Consider the following 23,351-nt stretch of genomic DNA (forward strand, 5'->3'; position numbering starts at 1 on the left):
ACGTGGGGCTCAAACTCACAAACTGTGAGATCATGACCCGAGCTGAAGTCAGACGCTTAACCGACTGAGCCATCCAGGCGCCCCTAAAAAAAATGTTTGTTTATTTTTGAGAGAGAGAAAGAGCACAAGCAGGGGAGGGATAGAGAGAAAGGGAGACAGAGAATCCCAAACAGGTTCTGTGCTGTCAGCGCAGAGCCTGGTGCGGGGCTTGAACTCACAAACGTTGAGATCATGACCTGAGCCAAAAATCAAGAGTCAGATGCTTAACCAACTAGCCACCCAGGTGCCCCTATCCTCATGGTTTCTAAACACATGGAAAGATGTTCATTGTCACTGAATGAATGAAATGCAAACTAAATTGCACTAAGATACCTTTTCCACCTAAGAGATTAGTCAGAAGACAAAAAGTTTAGTAATACACTGTGTTGCTTAGGCTATGAGAAAAAGTGGCAGTTTCCAACTTTGCCGATAGAATTGCAAATTAGTATAAACACTATGGAAGAGTTTATCAGTCTTCAGGGAATCAGAATGACTTGAGGTATTTCAAGCAGAAATGGATTTAATAAAGGGACTTAGATGATGGCGTCCACTGGATGGACTAAAAGAACCAAATTTAGGATGATAGGATTATGCAATGATTTTTTTTCTCTTTTTTTTGGTCACACTGCCCCAAGCTGCCATCCAGAGACTAGGAAGTCACAGCTAAAGTCACAGCTGCCTTGTAGCCCTGAAGCCAGTGATAGGCTTACTATTGCAAAACTCACAGTGGCCAAAGCCTATGTGTGTTGGCTGCCATCAGAACCAGATTAAGAACAGCTTCTATCCCTTTAGTCTTTTGTGTTTCACTGTGAACACACTTCATTGGCAAAAACTGATTGTTTGGGAAACCAAACCCAACTTCCAGTTGGGAAGAAAATCTGGGAAGTGTAGTTCCTGAGTTTCTAACCCCTGTGTTCTATATCATATCTCCCTGTGGGAGAATATAGGAGGGCATTGAAAGGGGTGCTGAATGACAGTAGATAGCATCTCATATGATCCAGCCCTTTGGCTTCCCAGCGTCCATATGTACCCTTTTGTCCATATTTAAATTTCCAGAAGCAACAATTCAACAACATGCTTCCATCTAAAAGAAAGCATAGTTACACAAAATAATGCAAACAAGAAGGTAGCCACTCTGTCGTCAGTCACGGTGCCCATCTCTGGCTGAATGTTTTTCCCCTTCTAGTTCAGTCACAATCCATCTGATATTCTAAAGACTACATTATAAGGTTAGCTACCACTAACACTCCTTATGTAAAATAATAGGGGGAGGAAAGAGGAAGAAAATACTTAACAAAACCAGGAAGAATATATATGCATGTTTACTACATTTTGGTCATTATAACTTCCTGCCTCTGCCATCTATTCCTATCCCTTTTGCCCTCAGCCAGCATTCAGCTATTCAGCATATTCTATCTGGTGGAATGATCCAAGCCTGCCTTCCTGAAGGATGTACTCTCTTGGTGATTCTGCCTGTATTTGGTTACTATAGTTTTCCATTAACTTTTCCTAATGGACAAGTAGGCATCCCAAGGAATCCTGTCATTCCAGACATATGCCTCTCAGGTCACCACTGAGTAGCATCAGTCTTATTTTCCCTTGACAATCAAGATCAGTCAGAACTGAATTCCACCAACAACTTCAATAAGGTTAGAAGAGGAGCCTGGGCTCCAGATGAGAATGGAGCCTGCTGACACCTTGATTTTAGCCTTGTGGTACCCTGAGCAGAGAACGTAGCAATGCCATGCCTGACTTCCCACCTGCAGAACTGAGTTAATAAGTAGGTGTTGCTTTAAGTCTCTAAGTTTGTAGTAATTTGTTGCACAGCAATAGAAAACTAATACACGTTCAGAGATCAGAAAGCTACAGGAACCCAATGCTCAAAATTAGTATCATTAATAGTGGGACAACTAGACATTACCTAAGGATGTGATAAGAAGTTCAATGGAAAGTTCACAGCATCACTGTAAACTATTTTGACCAGTGGTGTAAAATCTGAATCAAACCAAGCTTTTAGATTACATGACTGTTTGCATTTGTCAAAATGCAAAGAACTGTAAAGTAAAAAGGATGATGTTTACAATATATAAATTATACCTCAATAAATCTGACCTGAAAAACCTCCAAGCCTTTTGATCTACCTCATTTTACAGGAAATACCAGGGATAACTAAACGACAGCCTAAGGAAATAGATGTATTTAGAATGTGGGACATTCTACATGACAGCAGGCCTGATCTCTTCAAAGAGTCAATGTCATGAGGGGGATTGTTCCAAATAAGACAAGACTTAAGAGGCATAACGAACAAATACATTGCATGAACCTATTGGATCCTTGTTTCAAAGAAACAACTCTAAAATGTATTTTTAGGACAGTTGTAGAAATTTGAATATGAAGTGAGTTTTAGGTGGTATTAGTGAATTATTGCTACTTTTATTAGGGATATTATTGGTCTTGTTAATTGAAGAACTGTCCCTACTCTTTGGAGATATGTATTTAGGGGTGAACTGTCATGGTCTTTTTAATTTACCATAAAATGATTCAATTATGAGGCAAATATGACAAAATATTAATGATGGCTGAAACCGGGTGGGATAGTACATAGGTAGGTGTTCATTATATTCTTTTCTTTCCTGCATGTGTGAGACCAGAACTGACATTACATTGAAACAAAGAGCAGGTGAAAGCTCTTCCTGGACCTACCCAGCTGCCTTATCCAGCCTGGAGATCCAAAGTGGGTGATGGATGGACTGCACAATGTGGAGCCTTATAGCCAGTGCAAAAAGTCGTGAATGCTGAAACAGATGCCCCAGCAACTGCCACTGGCAAAAGAACAAGGGCGTTTGCCTCCCTTCAATCTTCCAAATCATGGGTGTGTGATTGATCAGTCTGAATCCAGAACCTTGCTGGCCGGGGGCATTTTACCATGCAGGTAAGGGAGCTGAGCCTTCAGAGCCCTTCACTTGCACAGGCATTGCCCCGGAGAGCCTTAGCATGTTCACATGGTCAGGTGCTCTTGTGACCATCTTTGCAGAAGTAACATATTCTAACTGCAAATGGCTCAGCCTGCTGTCTATTTCTATTCTGCTTTTCCTTGTGTCATGCTTTCCCTTGGGTTGGCTGGCATTGGAATGGTCATGGGAATTTGGAGGACCCAGCCAGGAAGAAGAGGAACTGGGGTTGCATTTAGTTGGTGTTTAACTGGATATGCTTCTGTGGTTTGCAGTCATTTGCTCATCATCCTTTTGTGGGAATGGCTTCCATGAACACCCCTGCTGGTCACTGGGCCGGCTCCCCCTGCTTTGGATACCAAGTCATATCCCAATGTGAACGAGTCCTATGCCCAGCATCAGAAATCTTTGGTAGTGGAAGAGGAAAAAAGGTTCAAATGTATGGAGCCAGAAGCTAGTCTGTGTAATATTTCCCACTTAAAGAGATATACAAAATTGCAGGTGGAGAATTTGGTATTCACTGATGCCACATAAAATGGGAACTTTCTCCTACTGGGAACATGCTCAATCACTTAGCTTATACATTGATAAACACACCAGGTATTTTTTTTTTTGATGGGCATTGTGAATCATAGACTTTATCAGAATTCCTATATTTGTAGGGCAAAATCTGTAGTAGTACTAGAAATAGTATGTGTCACATGTTTTATGCATTTCAACTATCAACAACAATGATAAATTTTAACGAGCTGTACTAAAGGAAAAATTCAATTATCTTTTTATTTATTTTCCAGGAGGTATTATAAAATCTTGTCCTGTGATAAAGTGATCAAAGATCATGTAGCCAAAAAAAAAAAAAAAAAAAAAAAAAAAAAAAAAGTAAGGAAAAAAACCTATTACAAAGATACGGTGGGTGGTTGAGAGGTTATATTGTTTTTCCCAGATGTTATGATGTTTGTGTTATTTCAGCTTTTAAGAATTTGTATATATTATTTTTTTCTCACTCTAAATGGGTATGTGTAATTTTGTATTCTTTTACTGAAAGAAGGCCTCCATAGTTGTATAAGCTTTGAATGGAGAATGGCACAGCAGAAAGATAGAATCCTGGTCCCTCTTGACATTTGGGAGCCCATGGCAAATGGATGGCCCACTGCCAGACTCCTTTTATTCAAGGGAGAAATAAATCTCTATCTTGTTTAAGTGACCATTATTTTGGCTTTTCTGTTATGAGCAACCAAACAGAATCTGAGTTGATATGCCCTTTGTCTCAGCAGTTCTATTTCCAGGAATTTATTCTACAGATATACTGGCACATATACACAATGATGTATGGTCAAGGTCATTCATTGCAGCAGAAGATGGGACATAGTCTATATGTCCATCAATGGAGGCTGGTTAGATAAATTATGTGCATCCATACAGTGAGATAGTAAGCATTGTAAATTGGGAGGAAGCTTGTCATATCGATATGAAATTATCTCTAAACTGTGAAGAGAAAAAAATAAGTACAGAATAGTGTGAATGCTTATTTGTGTAAAATATAGTTGTACATACATATGTACACACACACACACACACACACACATATGTATTTATATATAGGCTTCCAGTTCCTGTACAGGCAACTAAGTGGCTGAGGACAGGAGTCAGAGGGAGACTTTTCTCTGTGTTCTTTTTGAATAATCATTGTGAACTTTAATCTATTTTAAAATAAGTAAAATTAAAGCTAGAAAACATTCTTTTTTAAAGTATAATTTGTTGTCAAGTTGGCTAGCGTAGTGTGTACAGTGTGCTCTTGGTTTTGGGGGTAGATTCCAGTGATTCACCGCTTAATACCTGTATAACAAAACATATTGTTTGTTATAAAAAAACCTCTTTTCAGATTGAAAAAAAATCCCTGAAAGTCACCTGTAGATAGTGATGTCATATTCCTGGATTGCTCAGTACAGTCTTGCTTTATGCCTCTTATTCTGGTGTAATTATCAACATTGCCTGACTTCACTTTCAGTGGTGTCCCGGCTTGAATGATTAACTGTCTGGGTAGCTTACAAAGTGCATCACAGCCCACAACAAGTCCAGCCCACTACACTTACCACGGTGAACCCTGAGTAATGTACAGAATTGTGGAATCATTATGCTGTACACCTGAAACAAATATAGTATTGTATGTCAACTATATGGCAACAATAAATATATTAAAAAAATAAAAAAGTAGTCTGGCCCACCCTGTGCTGAAACTGATCCCACTTCTTTGGCTGATGACCAGATGAAGTGGCTGGCTTGAGTTTAGGGGCCTTGAGTGAAGAAAAATGTGGCTTTTTAATAGTGAACAAATGTCAGTCAAGCAGGCAATGATCACACCAAGAGAGATAAAGGCAAGTGGAATACATGGAAGGTACACTAGTTTCACATCCTACTTCAGGCCAGTGCTGGGGCATCGCTTAATGGGAGGAATGGTGGGTGAAGCACTGTATTGTTTATCTGATTTTCTTTCTTTTTTTTTGCTGTATAATTGCATGCACAAATGTTACATGCATATGTCATGATTCAACTCTGTAGAACTTAACCACAGTGTGTTTGCAACCTGCTTCTATGTCATAGGCTGTGAGCTCTCTGACAGCAGAGAGCATGTGTGTTTTCTCCTTGTGTCCAGCTTATAGTCATACTCACTGAATATTGAATGAATCGATGAACTCTGTACAGACCTATGCTGACATCTGGTGCTCTCTTTTCCGTAGATTCTGGTTGTCAGATTTTGAAGACTATTATCTTTATGAAGACAGGAACTAGATTTACTTGAATCAACATTGGAACCTCACTACAGAACACTGATATAAGTGCTAATTAATATCAGTATATGCCTAGTATATAGTAAGTACTAAAAAATATTAGTTTGATGAATGAATGAATGAATGATCCAGTTTTTGCAGCAGTCACCTGAGGACCAGCTTTTATACTGATCACTCCCATCACTGGTGTTATGGAATGAATGTTTGTGTTCCGCCCTGCCTCCCCAATCCCTATGTTGAAGCCCTAACCCCCAAACTGATGTTATTTGGAGCTGGCATCTTTGGGAGGTAATTGGAGTTAGATGAGGTCATGAGGGTAAGGCCCTCATGATGGAATTGGTGGCCTTATCCACCAGAGAGACATCTCTCTCTTTCTGTCCACTTGCACACACCAAGGAAAAGCCACGTGAGGACATAGCAAGTAGGTGGTTGTCTGTAAGCCAGAAAGAGTCCTCACCAGGAACCCCATCTGCTGCACCTTGATCTTGAACTTCCCAAGCCTCTAGAACCCTGAGAAATAAAAGTCTATGGCTTAAGATGTTCAGTCTGTGGCATTTTGTATGGCAGCTGAGCAGACTGGAGCAGGTAGACTCCCCTGGCCCTGGGAGGGCTCTGGCCTTGGACCAGACAGTTCTCTCACACTGGTGGAGGAAGAGTTCATGGGGGATGCAGTGTTTGGATACCTTCTTGAATGAACACAGGGAGAATCTTACAAGCTGTCACAACTTCCTATTGTCTCAGCAAAGTGCCCTTTTGAGCCTGCAGTTTCTTTCGAGCTTCTTTTCCTAGCTGTTGTGTTCATGATGGATGATATTCCCGTGTCAGGGAGTATATTCCCTGGGGATACTCAGGTTTTGATATAGTCTAAAAAAAACCTGGAAGAAAGTAAAGTGCTGTAACAATTCCTAAATGCCACATTACTAATAATATAGCGGTCCTGATTATTCACTTGGATTGTGCCATATTCAGAATGGGTTGTGAGTCATGCACTTACCAGTGAACCAACTGCCATGCCATCCTCTCTCTTCCATCAAGAATACATACATATCGCGTTCAAGTCACTGTGGTGTGGTTTTAAGAAAGGTCCTGAATTTATTCCAGTTTTCCAAAACTTACCTAATCCACAAATTTCAGTATTTTCACTGCCAGTAGTAAAAATCACCTTACAACTGATGAGGACATTCTAAGGTAGGGAATCAACTCTTTTAGTATTGCCTCCTTCTGCATCCACTTTAAAACTGCATGCTCTTGAAGGATAATGCGTCCCTAACTCCCTAGTCACTTCTCTATATAATGTTGGAGTGGTGTCAGTTGTGTGTGGCTGGGGAGGTAAGGGGTTTGGGGTAAGGCTGCTGGAAAGGGGATGGATGGTACAGAGAAGGGGGCTGAGGGCTCTCAAGTCTCACATTTTGCTTTGGGCCCCAGAACAAAGCTCAGAGGCCGGCATAGGGCCGTATGTGATAGTCACCACTTCTCCTTACCTGTGTATCATCAGGCCTCACCATCCTTTGATAATCTATTGGCTCTGGGACACCCATCTTCTAAAGAGATGTTGGTGGATAGCACACACTTGGCCTCTCTTTTGGTGTCTAGGTCCTGGCTGATCTCTGGCAAAGGGTGAGTGGTTTGGTGATGGGAGGAAACTGAGAGCTTGGGGTTGGATGGACCTGGGCTTGAGTTCCAGTTCTGTCACTTACTAGTTGTGTGGTCTTGGGCAAGTCACTTGACTTCACTGAGCCTCAGTTTCTTTATAAGTAAATGGGGTTTACAATAAAACTTTCCACCTCATACAATTGTTATATTAAAACTGATATAATGCTTAACATGGGTCTTGGCACATAATAAGCCTTTGATAAATGTGAGCTATCATTTTTTCTGTATGTTTGCTTATTCTTCTGATATGTTGAAGATCAGGTATAAAAAGATTTTAGGTGGGATGTTACCCAGTTGTCACTGACCATTTGCTGTTCAGCTTGGGATGAGGTTTGATGCTAGGACAAACCCCAAAATGGGTGGGTAGAGCGTAATAAGTGTCCATTAGGGGAGGCTTGCCTTTACTGAGTCATTTCCAGATGCACAGAGCACCTGGGAGCACTGAGCTTCTTTGAGGAGTCCTGAACATGCAGGAGTAAAGCAAAAGTTCAATCCTGGGAAGGGTTGTTGGAGTCCAAAGCACAAATTCTAGAAAGGTGGAGTCTGGGTGGTCTCCCCAGAGCAGTCCTTTGGAGGGAGAAAGGAAATGTGGCAGTACCAGGCTACAAGGACAGGGGTATAGGCATCCTACACATCACTGATTGCTGATATAGAGCCTGAAAGCCATCTCTCCCGGACAATGAGCTGCTCAAGATGAGGACAGTGCTGTGGGAATCTGAGCCTACAGCCTGGAATGGACCAGCCTGAGGCTCTGATTTTAACAAACAATGGGCAGTGAGTTCAGCTTTGGAGGCTTGTCCCCAATCATAGGACCTTCACTAGAAAGGGCCTCTCTGGGTTTTGGTTTCCTCAGCTGTGTGTTAAGAGGATAGATGTTTCCTGAGATACCTTGCCTTTCTGTGGCTGGGAGATGGTAAAGGAGGAATAAATAGTTTGGTTTTGGTGGACTGCCTTTTTTGCATCTCATTGTGTATGCCCCCTGCCATTCTCTCCTGACCTTGGGGACATTCTTGCTGCTATCTGATGGACTAGGACTCCAAAATTTACTGTCATCTCAGTCACCAGTACTGGTTACTGTGAAAAATATCTCATCTGCCTTTCTCTGCCCATGCACAAGGATGAGTTTTGCATTTCTCCTCTTACCTTTCCTTCATGACAATGGTGCCATTAAGTCATTCATTCATTCATTCATTCATTCACTCACTCATTCATTTATTGGTTCATTCACTAGGTACCAAGCACAGTGCCAAAGGCACAGGAGAGAGCAATGGGCATTGTCTTGTGCTTGTGGAGTGGGCATGATGTCGGAAGAGACAAATCTGGTGACAGGCAATGGGCATTGTCTTGTGCTTGTGGAGTGGGCATGATGTCGGAAGAGACAAATCTGGTGACAGGTGTAATGAGAAAGGAGAGGCTCTGTGTGGAGTGGGGGTGGGGAGAGTTGATGGGGAAGGGGACAGTAAGATCTTTTTGAGGATGGGCCATTTGAGCTGAGACTTAAATGGTAAGTAGAAGTGAGACAAGAGAAGCAGGCATCTGTGTTGGGGAAGGAGAGGAAGGGGCACAGGAGGACGGATGTCAGCTCCAAGAGGGCGGGGACCCTTGACTCTTGTTTGCTGACTCTTGTATCCCAATGCTTTAAATGGTAGGCAATCAACGAATAGTTGCTGAATGGAAGAATAAATTGAGCCACTGGGGTAAAGTCTCTGTGGCAGGAAAGAAGCTGAAAGAAGGTGAGTGTCCCTGCAGTGCTGTCACTCAGAAGCTCAAAGAAGTTAAGAGTAGAAGTTGGGGCCAAGTGTGTATGTGTGGGGGGTGCTCATCTAGTTTGGATTCCCTGAGAAGCAGATGCTGAGAGGGGGATTTGGGTGTAGGCAGTCTTTATTTGGGGAGCACAAGTGAGGGAATGGGGTAACTGAGAAGAAAAGGGAAAAGCCAGTAAATAGAGGGGGTGTGTGTTGATGAATGGGGCACCACTGTGGGCCTGGGAAGAGAGGCTGAATTTTGTGGGGGCCTCAGAGGAGTCTTGTGGGTATTGTCCTCCCAAGGGGTGGTTACTTATCAATGAGTCTTGCTCTCATTGGTTGAGGAGGGTCCCTTGGGCGTTAAATCCCTAACACTGCCTGCTGCCCAGCTCAAGGGCTGAGCAAGCTATTGTGCTATGGAAGGAAGCCCTGGGGGGGGGGGGGGTGCTGCAAGCCCACCCCCACCCCCCAGCTGCAGATGAGCCCGGAGGAGGCTGAGAGGGTCTGGGGTGAGTACCAACTGTGTCTGCTGCAAAGACAAAACGGGGGTTCCAAACAACAGAGGGTGCTGCTTTGATTACAGTGGTGGCATTGCATGTGGAGGGAAGTAGGTAAATCTGAGGTCCTCTTTGGAGGTGGAAAATGATTAACAGTAAAGGGTCAAAGCTTTTTCTTTCTTCCTGTCTCTCCTCTTTCTTTCCACAAATGCTTATTGTTGTGGTTTGGCTTCCTGGCAAGCAACTCTGAGGCTAAGATTGTGGAGTGGGCTGTTTAAGGAGTGTCCCTGGACCAACACCTGTGGAAAGGAGGGCAGAGATGCAGGAATGGGGCACAGGGAGGACCACCGATGCCCTCGGCCAACCCCACGTACCCCTTGAAGCTATACCTGCCCTCCGCTGCTGTCCTGGGTGGGGCCCAGAAGCTGCACCTCCATCAGCCCATGGGCCCCCCTGGGAAGGGCCTGTGTGATTCTGGGCCAAGCAGCTCTCTTCAGCTGAGGCGATTTCTATCATGGTGTCCACCAAGGTTATTAAGAGTCTCACGGGTCAGGTACTGCTGCAGGTGCTGGGACCATAGCAGTGAATGAGAACGGCCATAACAAGGGAGAGGCAGTAACAAACAAATATATATAACGTCAGACAGTGAGAAGCGCAAAGCAGAAAACAAACAGGGTTAGCTGAGTGATGGCTAGACCAGGAGGAGGAAGGTGGGGGTGGAGGTGAGGCAAACTTGGGAGAGGCCTGACAGTTTAGAGGCAGGACAGCCCCTCCCTGGAGCAGCCAGCTCCCATCTCTCTGCCTCTGTGTATGGAGTAGGGGCACCACCCCCTCCCATGGGATATTTGCCCTGGGACCCTCTGCTTCCTTGTTTGCGGGCAACCTGGGGTTTTAGGAGTTGGGGGATGGGGTTCACACGGAGTCTCAATGGTGCTGCTGCCTTCCACCTGGAACAGCTGGCACAGCCTCGGGCCTGATCATTATTAACCCAGGGAGGGGGTGGATTGGCAGAATGCACGCCTGGGCCCCAGCCAGGGCTGAGATTGTGTGTGTGTGTGTGTGTGTGTGTGTGTGTGTGTGTGTGTGTGTGTGTGTCTGTCTGTCCTCATGCGTGTCCTTGGCCCACCTCACCTGGGCTGGTGCCTGCAGGGAGCCAATCGCCTGCCTCCTATTGGAGGCCAGGGATGGGGAAGGACCCCCAGCCTGCTGCCCTCCCCCGACCCAGGCCCTTGGGTTTGCAGAGGAAGGTCGAGCAGCGCAGCCAGCCGCTGGGGGAGGCCAGGAGCCGGTGTCTGCGCGGTCACGGATCATTAGGGCCGCGCAGGCTGGCGCAGTCTCGGCCTGGGCGAGGGCAGCCAGTCTGCCAGCGGAGGGGCTGTGGGCGGCGAGTCCTCCTGGCACACAGCCGACCCGGGCGGTGTGGCAGCTCCCGGCAGGGGAGGGCGCTGTCCAGGGGATGCGCAGCTGGGGCCCGGAGGGCGTCAAGGGCCCGAGAGTGCAGCCCAGTCCGGGTCTTGGTCCTGCTGCGGGTTTCCCATAGGAAGCCACCGCCACTGCCCCCTCCCCACACCCCCAAATGGCAACCAGCCCCTCTGTTTCAGATGCCTCGGGTCGGTTCCCTGGTGACCGCAGAAATGAAGCCGTGGGTGACGACTTTTGGAAGACCCAGCACTTGCTCACATTAGCTAATAAAAACAGTACTGACTTGTAAAATAAATGTAGGGAAGACAAAGTTTTTAACTGTTGGTGCAGGTGTGTGCGGTGGTGGGTTGGCTGTTTTGCTGTTGTCCCCCGCAGCCCTGGTGTGAGGGCTTCCTCCTCCTCTTTTCCCTTCTCTGGCTTCCTTGGGGCTGGGCTGGCAGAGGCCAGGGACTTTTTAGTGTTGCAGCACTTACCAAATAAAAGTACCAGTTAAATTTGAATTTCAGATAAAGGAACTTTGTGTGTGTTGTGTGTGTGTGTGTGTGTGTGTGTGTGTGTGTGTGTGTGTAAGTATGTCTCATTCATTATTTGAAACATGCTTATACTAAAATTATTCATTATCTGAAATTTGACAAATTTGTAAAGTGTAAGTATGTCCCAAATAATACATGGGATATACTTATACTAAAAATATGGTCATTTATCTGAAAGTTACCTGAAATTCAAACTTAATTGGAATCCTGGATTTTATCAGGCAACCCTACTCTGAGAGCCACATCTCCTGTGTCCCACCATGTCCAGGAAACAAGGAAGGATGGTAGAGCCCTCATCGCATCGCACCTCACCTCACTCCCAATATTGTGAGAGCTTCCCGAGCTGCTTCTGAGGTCAGGCTCTGGCTCAGAAGTGGGTTGTGGGTGTTGAAATAGGAACCAGAAGGCCTGGGCTCTGAGTCCCTGCCCTTCCAACATGGAGTTAGGCACGGTTAGCGTCCCTGAGACCCGCTTCCTCAGCTTTAAGAGGGTGTAATAGCAGATGATCATGCGGCTGGAAGGTCATCCATCCTAGCACATTCACTCTGTGCATTTTAAGGAGCAGAGGGCAGGGGTCTCAAACTCTGAAGACGATGGGTGCTGGCTGGGTAGGTGGAGGGTAAGTGAAGTAAGAGCAGTTCCTCAAAGAGCATAATCCAGGGAGGGAGGGAGGGAGGGGGCAGCTGTGGTCTGGTTCCAGCTGGTAATTGTCACATGGTCAAGTGAGGTCAGATCCTACAATTTTTCTAAACAGCCTAGATATCGGGACTTTTACACAAAAAATGTGATTTGAAAATGTTGGCAACCAATTAATATTTTTGGTTAAACATTTTAAACACTGTGTAGTCCTAACAAATGAAACCTAACAGTTGTGTCAGAGAGCTTCCTGTATATTAATTTGTCCAGCCACCCTAGGAGATAGATATTATTACGATCCCCATCTTACAAATGAACACATGGAGGCACAGAGAGACTAAGAGCTGATGCCATATTTGGTCTGAAGGCAGCCAGTTGGTTGTCTTTGAAAAGCAGTCCTTTCTGAGCCTGCGGGCACTAGTTATACTGAGCCATGCTGAGGGCAGCACAGTGGCTAAAAGCCCAAGCTTAGGAGTGAGAGAGACGTGGGTTCAAGGCCCAGCCCTTCCTTCTCTCACCGGCTGTGCCATGCTGTGCCGGGAAATGTCTAATAGTGGGCTCTCCAAGGTGTTTGCCCATTTCCATGGTGTAAATACTCCCACCACTTTTGATCTGAAGCTACCAGGGTGCTGGCTGTTCCGTTAGCGAGAGAGGCGCACAACTCGCTCTGCTATGCTACTGCTGCTGTGACCTTAGACAAGCTGATTCATATTTGCGGCCTCCTTGCCTGTGACGCTGAAATCTGAATGCCCACCTTTCAGCGTGAGAAGTGAAGAAACGATGTGAGTGATGTGCTTTGGCCTCATGGTTGCACACCTAGTACGTGTTTAGCAAAGATTCAATGAGTCTTTTTCTTTAGGCTCTTGACTTACAAAAATCCTCCTTCTTCTTCTTCAAGCCCAGGCACCTTCTACGCCTTCCATGATGCCCTCCTGCCTTAAATTGCCCCGGTTAGGTGGGGAGGTTTCTGACTCAGGAGATGGGGGCCCAGGGCATGGGCGCCCCCTTGTGGCAAAGAGCAGCAGCAACTTCTAGGGGGCAGAAGGCTGGCCTGGTTGCAGATGCTAAGACAGGTGTGAGGCCTTAGGAAATCTTGCACCTTCTCTGGCTCTAAATTTCTCTGCCTGTAGAATCGCGGTGGTAGTGCTTTTACTGTTCCTGCAGCTGAGGGGCAGATATGTGCCCCCTGAAAGGAAAATGCTTTGAAAGTTAATTCATCACATCTTTTAGCACCAACCCCTCCCGCCTCTGTGTGCTTTCCAGTTTTGTCATCTGTAGAATGGGAATAATAACTGTTGTGATCTCATAGAGTCTTTGTGAGGATTAAATGAGTTAATTAATGTAAATTAAATTAGAATGGACCTGCCACATATTAAACATTACGTATATTAGCTATTCTTAGAAATAAAATATAACATTGTAAATGATATTGAGGGGTGATACACTGTCAGTTTCCCTTTCAGGAGCCTGAGGGGTTCTTTTGAATAGATTCTGCTGGTGTTTCCTCCTTGCTGGATGCTCAGAACCCAAAGCCACTGGGCACCTGAATTTGCTTCTTCCTACTCTGCACGCAGAACCCTGTGGGCAAGCACACACATCTCATACATGCTGGTTCCTGAGAAGTTGTAGACATAGCAGTGGGCTGGAAACCTGTTTGTGCCTGTGGATGTAGAGATCTCCATCCTACCTTTCCCTTTTAGCCAAAAATATTTTTTTAAGTTTATTTATTTATTAAAGAAAGTGCACACACATGTGAGGTGGTGAGGGGCAGAGAGAGAAGGAGAGGGAGGGAATCCCAAGCAGGCTTCACATGGTCAGTGCATAGCCCAACATGGGGCTCGAAGTCATGAACCATGAGATCATGACCTGAGCCAAAATCGAGAGTTGGATGCTTAACCGACTGAACCACATGGGTGCCCTTAGTGAAAAGTAGTTTTTAAGCCCCAAGGAGGTCCAACGCCTAGACTGCACTGGTTCTGATCTCAGGGGGGACAATATAAATATCATAAAGTCAGGACTGGAGTCAGAAAACCAGACTTTGCTTGAGTGCTCTTGGACAAGTTATTCAGCCACCCTGAGCCTCAGTGTTCTCATCTGTGAAATGGAGGGATTGATCTCTGAATATTCTTTCCATTTCTAGAACACTGTGTGTTCCTTGGTCGTCTTCTTCTCTTGGCTGTGGAGGTCGGTAGGGGTGGAGGAAGTGGGAGATGTCAGGACTCCTTTTTTGGCTCTTGCTCACCCTGGATGCTGGCATCTGACCAGAGTGAATCTGTAAGGGAGAAATTGTTGAGTAATAGGGAGGATCTTAGCCCATTTGTGAGGAGCAGTGTAATGGTGGGTGAGAGCTCATGGCAAGAGAAGGGGGGGGTGGTAGTGGAAGCTGAAGAAACTTCTGGTGCATAACTATGGTGCTCATGTGGGTCATTGGTTCCTTTGTGGTTTGCTCTGCCTCCCTTCTTTTAGGAAACTGTCACTCCCCAATACCTGTGTTTCAGGTGACCAGTCCCTGACCTGCAGTGGGCTTATGACCCAAGCTGGGGAAAGCAAATCCTTTTCAAGGACCAATATGGATGGTGAGGGAGAGAGGGGCAGACTCCTTTCTCTGGCGTCGCTGCCTGTGTGACTGCCTGGACCATCTTTGTTGCCACATGGAGAGAGCCTGCCTGAAAATGGAGCAAACTCAAGGGAAGGCAGACTAGCAGCAGAAGGTCCTAGGGACATAATTTGAGCTCCTAGATGCAGCCATGCCAAAAGCCAGTCCCACCCTTGGATTTCCCATTTATTTGTACTTATAAATTCCTCCTTTTTATTATTCCAATTTGAGTGGGGTTTCTATTGATGACAGTTGACAGAGTCCTGGAAAATGTAATGTCCAATAAATGTAATAACACTTCAGGATGATATGTTAGATCCTTTCCACTCAAAATCGTCCATGCACCAGCAGCATGGGCATCCCCTGGAGCCTGAAATGCAGAATCTCAGGCCCATTTCAGATCTAGTGAATCAAGATCCCAGGATTAACAAGATCCCAGGATATTCACATACACATGGAAGTCCGAGAAGCATTACTCTAGACCAGTGGTTCTCTGCTCTAGCTGCATACTAGAAAGTCTCAATACCCTAGCTACACTCCAGGCCAATTGAGTCAGAATCTCTGGGGGGGGAGGGGGGGGTGGGCAGACCCTGGCATCAGCATTTTTGGAAGTTCCCCTGGTGGTAACAACATACAGTCAATGTTGAGAAGACCTGCTTTGGTGTGATTTGCTTGGTGGGAGCAAAAGGCCTCATGTTTTGTGATTTAGCCTGGAATGGGAACCTACTTTTGTGGAGGGTACAGCAAAGGGACTCCCTGGTAGTGATGGGGATCCCTTTGGAATGACATGGGAGCTGTCAAGCAGAGGGGCCAGACCGGACTGTACCCCATAGGCACCTCAAGGGGGGTTTACCCAATCTGGGAATACTTTCTTTTTCTGTCACCTCAAAATGTCTTCTTTTCTCTGAATCCATAACCCAGGACTACATGAAAAGCTCTTATGCTTTCAAAAATCCAACTTCCTCCGACACAGGCACTTGAACATAAGGAATCCCAAACTGAACCCAAATATTATTTTTTTATTGAACCGTGAACTACCCCCAAAATATGTTGTGAGTTTTCATTTTCCTTCTTAAAAATCGTTGTGGTGAATCAGTTCACTCTGGAACTAATCCAGATGCTTTCTAAAGCCAGTCAACTGGAAGAAAATGGGGATATCAAAATATTCTCTGAATTGAACCTGAAGGAAATTCTTTGCATTGGAGACTTTGCTACAACTGGTCACTGTGGGAATTTGGCCCTGTGGCCTCATCTTTCCAGTGACTAGTTGGATGCTGTGTTCTCCTGCCTTTCCATCTCTCTCTGAGTGAGGACCTTGCCAGGACCTGTGGGGGCACCTGTGACCAATTATGGATAGGTCCAGGTGGCCTCATTAGGATGTTAGCAGGTGGCAGAGGTTGGTGTGCTCAGAAAAATGAGGAAGATGGAGGTATCCTGTTCAGGAGGAGAAGAAGGATGGGCAGGGAGTTTCTGGGGCTGCTTTGTGTTTGTTCTTTATGGTCTTAACTGCTGGCAAAGAACCATTTCCTGCCTGGAGCTCTGCTTGGAGCAGAGAGAGGGGTGGGAGTGCTGAGGAGAAAGCTGGAAGCCCTTCTCCTACTCACCTAGTCAGCAGCGCATTAGGATTCTAATCAGGCAGAAATAGCTTCCCGTCAGCTCATTACAAACTCTTAACAAGGTCCCAGCTCCAGGTCGGGGCTGCTTTTCTCCTGCTGGGGACAATGATGAGCAGCTTGTTGGAACCTTTGGTAACTCATTTGTTACAACATGTGATTCACAGCAGCAGGAGGGCTCTAGGGTGGAGGCGGTGGAGGAGGGAACAGGGGAAGAGATGGAGACAGGGGCCGCCTCACAGAGGACAGGAAGGCAAAATTGTCCAATGCTTTAGGGAAGCCAGGCCCACACCCTAATGGACAACTAGAATCTTCTGTGAATCTGGGCCCAGTTATGTGTGAGGTGACAACTGTGTGTGGGAGCAGGTGGCATCATGACCACTTGCTGGCAGAGACAAGGCCAAGTTTTTTATCCAGTGGGGACAGCACTCAAGAGCTCTGCTTTGCATGCCCGCATAGCCTGAGGCCAATCCTTGAACTTACTCAGTGATTTGAAAAATATTTGCATGCCATAATTTTCCAGCTCAAAAACTATCAAGGTTTCCCAAATTCCCATTGTCTTACATTTAAACTTCTTTATTTGTCTATCAGGACTCTTCCTAAAACAACCCTACACATACTAGTCGTATTTCAAGTTTTTACCCCTATCCAAAATCCTCTATTGGAAACTCTTGAGGGCCTGATTTCTTCAGTATCTCATAGAAATAGTTAATTTTACCTTATTCCTGGTTTTCCTTCATATTCAAGTTCTCTCCATTCATCAAAGCTTAACCAAAGCATTATATCTTCTATATATCTTTTCATGGTTATGCAAACGTTCACTGGATGCCTACAGCATGGCTTAAAACAGGAATCAGCCAACTACAGTTCGTGGGCCAAATCTGGCCCACTGCCTATTTTTATAAATAAAGTTTCATTGCCACACAAGCCATATACTGCAGTTACTTATTGTCTGTGGCTCCTTATCTACCATAACAGCAGAGTTGAGTAGCAGAGACTGTATGACCTGCGAAACCTAAAGTATTTACTATCTGCCCCTTTGCAGAAAGTTTGCCTACCCCAGCTTAAACTATAAGACATAGAACACGCTTCCTTAATTTCTTTCGAAAAGCCTCACCAGATTCTTCTGTACTCCTCCTCTCCCTATCGAGTGCCCGCTTCCCATCTTTTCCTGCTCTGAACGTCCATCACGTTTTACTGTGTTGCTTGTGATACTTTTCTCTAAAATTTTAAGTAGTCACCTATTGAAGGGCATGTTTTGTGTGATCCTCTAATCTGTAAGAGCTTTGAGGGCAGAACCTGTTCAGACCCACCTCCGCAACCCCTCGGTTCTTAACACAAAGATCAGTAAGTGGGGAGAGGACCTTGTTGGTTGAAGTCTGCTGTGGCTCCTGAATGGCCTCCTTGAACTGCCACAAGGGCATCACCAGCTTCTGGAAGGTCTGTGTAGATCATGGCAGCATGGTGACTGTGTTCCCACTGGGCTATGGCCATCTAGTCCCGCCCTTTAACTGGGAGCCAGACCCTACATCCTTAATATTGAGACCGGCATTTCAGGGACGGAGGGATGTTCTGCAACTCTGAGGATGATTTATTGGATGCTACTAATCCTGGCCCATGTCCATCCCTCCTTCCTTTAACTTGAGCCTACATTTTAGGGAATTCTAGGTGTAGGACCATCAATTCCATGGAGATATCCAAGAAAAATAAAGGCTTCCTGTCTCTCAATCCTTGTTGTAAAATCACAGTGTAACTGTGGTAGGCAGAATAATGGATCTCCAAGATGCTCATGTTCTAATCCCCAGATTTAATGATGGTATTAAAAAATTTTTTTCTTGCATTTATTTATTTTTGAGAGACAGAGCACAAATGGGGGAGGGCAGAGAGAGAGGAAGTCACAGGATCCAAAGTAGGCTCCAGGCTCGAGCTGTCAGCACAGAGCCTGATGTGGGGCTTGAACCCACAAACTGTGAGATCATGACCTGAGTTGAAGTCAGACGCTCAACCGACCGAGCCACCTAGGCATCCCTAATGATATTATTTTAAAGTGCCAACGTGAGTCTGAAGCTATGATTAAGTATAAGAACTTTGAGATGGGAGATGACCTTGGATTATCTGATTGGGTTCAATTCAATCACTTGAGTCCTTAAAAGGAGAATAGGCAGGAGAGGCCAGAGAGCTGCCATGTGAGAGGGATTTGATCCACTGTTGCTGGCTTTGAAGATGGAGGCAGGGAGTCATGAGCCCTGCAGTGAGGTCAGCCTCTAAGACCTGGAAAGCTAAGGAACAGATTCTCTCCTAGAGCTTCCAGAAAGGTAGATGGTCCTGGCAACACCTTGGTTTTCGTTCAGTGAGACCCATGTCAGGCTTCTGACCTCTAGAGCAGTCAGCTAATAAATTAGTGTTAAGACCGAATTTGTGGTAATTTGTTACAGCAGCAGCAGATGACTAATACAAAATACTCCCTACCCTGCTTTTCTTTTTAGCCTGGAATGGCTGACCCTCCACTTGCACCAAATGGTTCAGTGACTCAGAGGCATATTGGGGAGGTGGAGGTCACATGGGCATTTGCCCATTCATTACAGAAAAAAAGCCATGTTGTTGTCCTGGAGCTAAAGCTGCACTGGTTGTCTTTGAAGTCATGACCTTTGCCTCTAAGAATAGATTGGGCAAACGTGAATGACCTTTTGCTGGCAGCCTATCGGGGAAGGGATGGACCAACCTTGTGGGTTTTTTGTTGTATGTGTATATAAACTTTAGGTTTTTAGCACCAGCTGGTAGAACTCTGGTCCTCAGAGAACCAGGAGCCCTAAAGTTCAGGGCCTGGGGTGCTTTCCTCTGGGCACTGCTGTGGTTACAAGAATAATCGGATGAACCTTGTATCCGTGATCTGGTGACATGATGATACTATACAACCCACCACCCACCGAACCTTACTGACTTAGAATGATAACCCTTTATCATAGCTCACAGGTTTATGGATTGGTTGGCCAACTCTGCTGATCTGGGCTGGGCTCAGCTGGGCTTGCTTATGCATCTGTGGTCAGCTGACAGGTTGGCGGGAGGCTGATTGGTCTAGGGTGACCTCAGCTGGGGAGACTTAGCTCTTCTCCATGTGCTCTCTTATCCTCCAGAAGGCTAGTTGCTCTTATTCTCATGATGGAGACAGAGAGGGGGTGTGGGGAGTGGGTGAGGTCTCTCGAGGCCTAGGCTTGGAACTGAGACATTGCTGCCCACTCGTGCTGCTGCAGTCTGTTGGTCCAAGTAAGTTACAAGGCAACCTAAATTCAAAGAACAGGGAAATAGACTCAACCCCTTGATGGAAGGAACTACTGAGTCACATTACAAGTGGTGTGGGAAGGATGGAGAATTAGGGCCATTTTTGCATTCAATCTGCTACAAACTCTGGGGAGGAAATAATGTCCTTGTTCCAAATAGCTCCTGACGGCTGAGGTGAACTAGGCTCCTGCCCACTTCTGGCTCCTCTCCGTAGGCTGTGAGCCATCAGAGCCTCCAGACCCTCTCTCCTCTTCACTACCTGCCCCTGCCAGTAGAAGCCATAATTCTCCCTATGAATTGCCACCCGCCAGCCCCTCCCTTCTATGTCTCTCTGCTTCAAGCCCGAGGGCTGTCGTGGGCGACCTGCTGGCTTGATGAATGCGGCTTCTGTAAACCTTCCCCTGGCCTCTGTCGCAACATCAGCGTGAAATGAACTTGCTAATACTCCGAGGGCCACAGTCCTTTTCCTCTTCCCCAGCGCGACGCATCAAATCGATCTGGCCGGGTGAGCCACGACAAACCCCACAGAAAAAAGCATCAGCAAATTTAAAGCCTCGTTTGAGGTCTTGATTCACCATAAACTAAGTTGCCGGCAGCAGGCATTGACACTTCTTCCACTGAGGTTGATACTGGGATTTATCGACTTGCCGTAAGACGTTGATATTGACCAAGACTGAGTTCCAAATGAAAAGGCCCATGGCAGTATATCTTCATTGCTCAAGTAATCCGAGGACTTGCTAATCCTTCCTTGTCCCACTCAATAATGTTTTGCAGAAATTCTTTTGGAACGGAGAGACTATCACTTAGACACAACAAGATGCTCTTTCCCCACAAGCACTCCTGAAAGAGGGATGGGGTACAAGCAGTGTGTTGAGAACACGACCAAAGTGCTGGAAAATCTATTCATGCCCACACCCCAAAACCTTTCACTTTTTAGAGACTCAGTTCTATCCTCCTGGGAAACTGCCCAGAAAAAAAACACAATAGGACTTCACATGGGACCTGCTCACGAATAGTGTCAGCTTCCCTTTCTCCACTGGTCCTCAGGCTAATGGATCCCGATCCCAGGGGATGCTCTGATGTCATCCTTAGCCCTGGTGCCTGACAGTGAAATTAATGTGACATTTGGTTCTTGCTAATTTCAAGGCCCACTAGGAACACAGAGAAAGAAGGGAAAATTTATTACCTGCTAATTTATTTTCTCATTGAAATACAGTCTGCAGCCCTCACTTTAGGGGAGGATATGTTTGCAGTAGAATCATATACAGTGAGTTTTGAGTTATTTTAGGTGTCAGGGTCCCTGGGGAAACCAGCAAAGAGAAGATGAGCAGACAGAACAGGGCCAAGGAAGTAGCCCGGAGAGGCAGATAAAGGAGTGAGCCAGAGGGGCAGAATTTCCAGCCCAGCTTCCTTACTCAGCTCTGTTCTGCCTGATAGTCTCTAAAGGCCCATTCAAGGGGGGAAAACAGAGGTCAGCAGGGAGAGGCCAAGGAAGGCAGAGCCACAGGAAGATGGGGCTTTCACAGATATGCGGTCAGGGAGGCACATGCAGGATGCCCAGATGTTGATCCACAGTGGGACCCTTGCTCCATGCTCCATGCAAGACCTTTGATGTCATTAGCAGTGCGATCATGACTAGCCCTCCAGCTTGACACTCCAGGGAGAGAAGGAATTGGTCACTGCATCAAATGCATCCCAAAGAGGTACTGACACAGAGATTCTGAGCACAGGCTTGGCAGTCAAACAGTACTGGGTTTGAAACCTGGCCTCAGCATTTACCAGCTGGGTGACCTTGGGCAAGTCTCTTATCCTTTCTAAGCCACAGTTGCCTCATCTGCAAAGAGGAGGAAATAATAACACTGCCACGGCAGACACCATATATTGCCTCCTTTCCCCCTCTGCCAACAGAAGATCAGTTTTGTTCAGGTATCAGTTCAGGTGTGGTCTCTGGGGAGGTGGGCCCACTTCCTGATCCAGGAATGAATGTGTGAATGAGATACAAGGGAATATTTCTGGGTGATTCTGAGAAAGATGTTCACTCCCTGATAAGAGAAGTTTTGACATGTGCTTCCTTCCTGATGTGGAGTAGATAAGGGAAGAATCTCCCTGATTTTGCTGCCTTCTGCTTCCTATGGTGGAAATTTGAAAACAAGTTTTATTTATTTATTTTTTTGAAAGAGAGACACTGCGAGTAGGGGAGGGGCAGAGAGAGAGAGAGAGAGAGAGAGAGAAGAAGAGAGAATCCCAAGCAGGCTCTGCACTGGCAGTGTAGGGCCCAACATGGGGCTCGAACTCACAAAACTGTGAGGTCATGGCCTGAGCTGAAGCCAAGAGTAGGACACTTAACCAACTGAGCCACCCAGGTGCCCCAGAATGTAAGTTTTCATTTCTTTAGGATAAGTAACTGGTAATGGGATTGCTAGTATGTGTATATTTAACTTTTTAAGAAATTGCCAGATTGTTTTCTGGAGTGGCCATACAATTTTGCATTCTTACCAGCAAGTTCAGAGAGTTCCAGTTATTCTACATTTTCGTCAACACTTGGTCTTTTGGGTACTTTGAAATTTATCTTCAGCCATTTAATAGATGTGTGGTGGACAAGCCACTGATTTTTTTTTTTTTTTAAAATTTTTTTTTTTTCAACGTTTATTCATTTTTTTGGGACAGAGAGAGACAGAGCATGAACGGGGGAGGGGCAGAGAGAGAGGGAGACACAGAATCGGAAACAGGCTCCAGGCTCTGAGCCATCAGCCCAGAGCCCGACGCGGGGCTCGAACTCACGGACCGCGAGATCGTGACCTGGCTGAAGTCGGACGCTTAACCAACTGCGCCACCCAGGCGCCCCTCCACTGATTTTTAATTTGCATTGTTCTAATGGTTAATAATGTTGAACATTTTTTCAACATCCATATATCCTCTTTGATGAAGTGTTTATTCCTTTGTCCATTTAAAAATTGTATTATTTGTTTTTGTATTGTTGAGTTTTAAGAATTCTTTATGTAGTCCTTTGTTGTATATGTGATTTGAAAATATTTTCTTCCAATCTGTAGTTTGTCTTTTCATTCTCTTACCAGTGTCCTTTGCAGACCAAAAGTCTTCCATTTGGAAGAAGTCTGATACTCAATTTTTTCCTTTATGGATTATATTTTTGGTGTTAAATCTAAGAATGTTTTTCTAATTTCACATCTCAAAGATTGTCACCTGTTTTTTCTACAAGTTTTATATTTTATACTTAGATCTATGATTTATTTGGGTGAATTTTTGTGTAAGACGTGAAATTTAATTTGAAATTAATTTTTTTTTAGCATATGGCTGTCCAGTTGTTTTAACACCATTTGCTGAAAAGACTGTCTTTTCTCCACTGAATAGTTTCTGTACCTTTGTCAAAAATCAGTTGGCCATATTTGTGTGGCTCTATTTCTGGACTGTATTCTATTTCGTTGGTGTGTGTGTGTATTTTTTTTCTTTTAAAAAATGTTTATTCATTTTTGAAAGACAGAGAGAGACAGAGCACAAGCAGGGGTGGGGCGGAGAGAGAGGGGGACACAGAATCTGAAGCAGGCTCCAGGCTCTGAGTTGTTAGCACAGAGCCTGACAT

General features: G+C 45.4%; 1 long non-coding RNA gene across 1 annotated transcript in view; it reads left to right on the plus strand.

Annotated features, from left to right (window-relative positions):
• Positions 1-260: 260 nt before the first annotated feature.
• The window catches only part of LOC123584145, a 46,549-nt gene continuing 23,458 nt past the window's right edge, over positions 261-23,351 (plus strand). The window contains exons 1-2 of the long non-coding RNA XR_006705188.1: positions 261-2,971; positions 5,729-5,861. This is a non-coding gene — a long non-coding RNA (uncharacterized LOC123584145). The remainder of the gene's footprint in view (positions 2,972-5,728; positions 5,862-23,351) is intronic.

The sequence above is a fragment of the Leopardus geoffroyi genome, chromosome B3 (genome assembly GCF_018350155.1).
Source record: "Leopardus geoffroyi isolate Oge1 chromosome B3, O.geoffroyi_Oge1_pat1.0, whole genome shotgun sequence".
Taxonomy (NCBI): Eukaryota; Metazoa; Chordata; class Mammalia; order Carnivora; family Felidae; genus Leopardus; species Leopardus geoffroyi.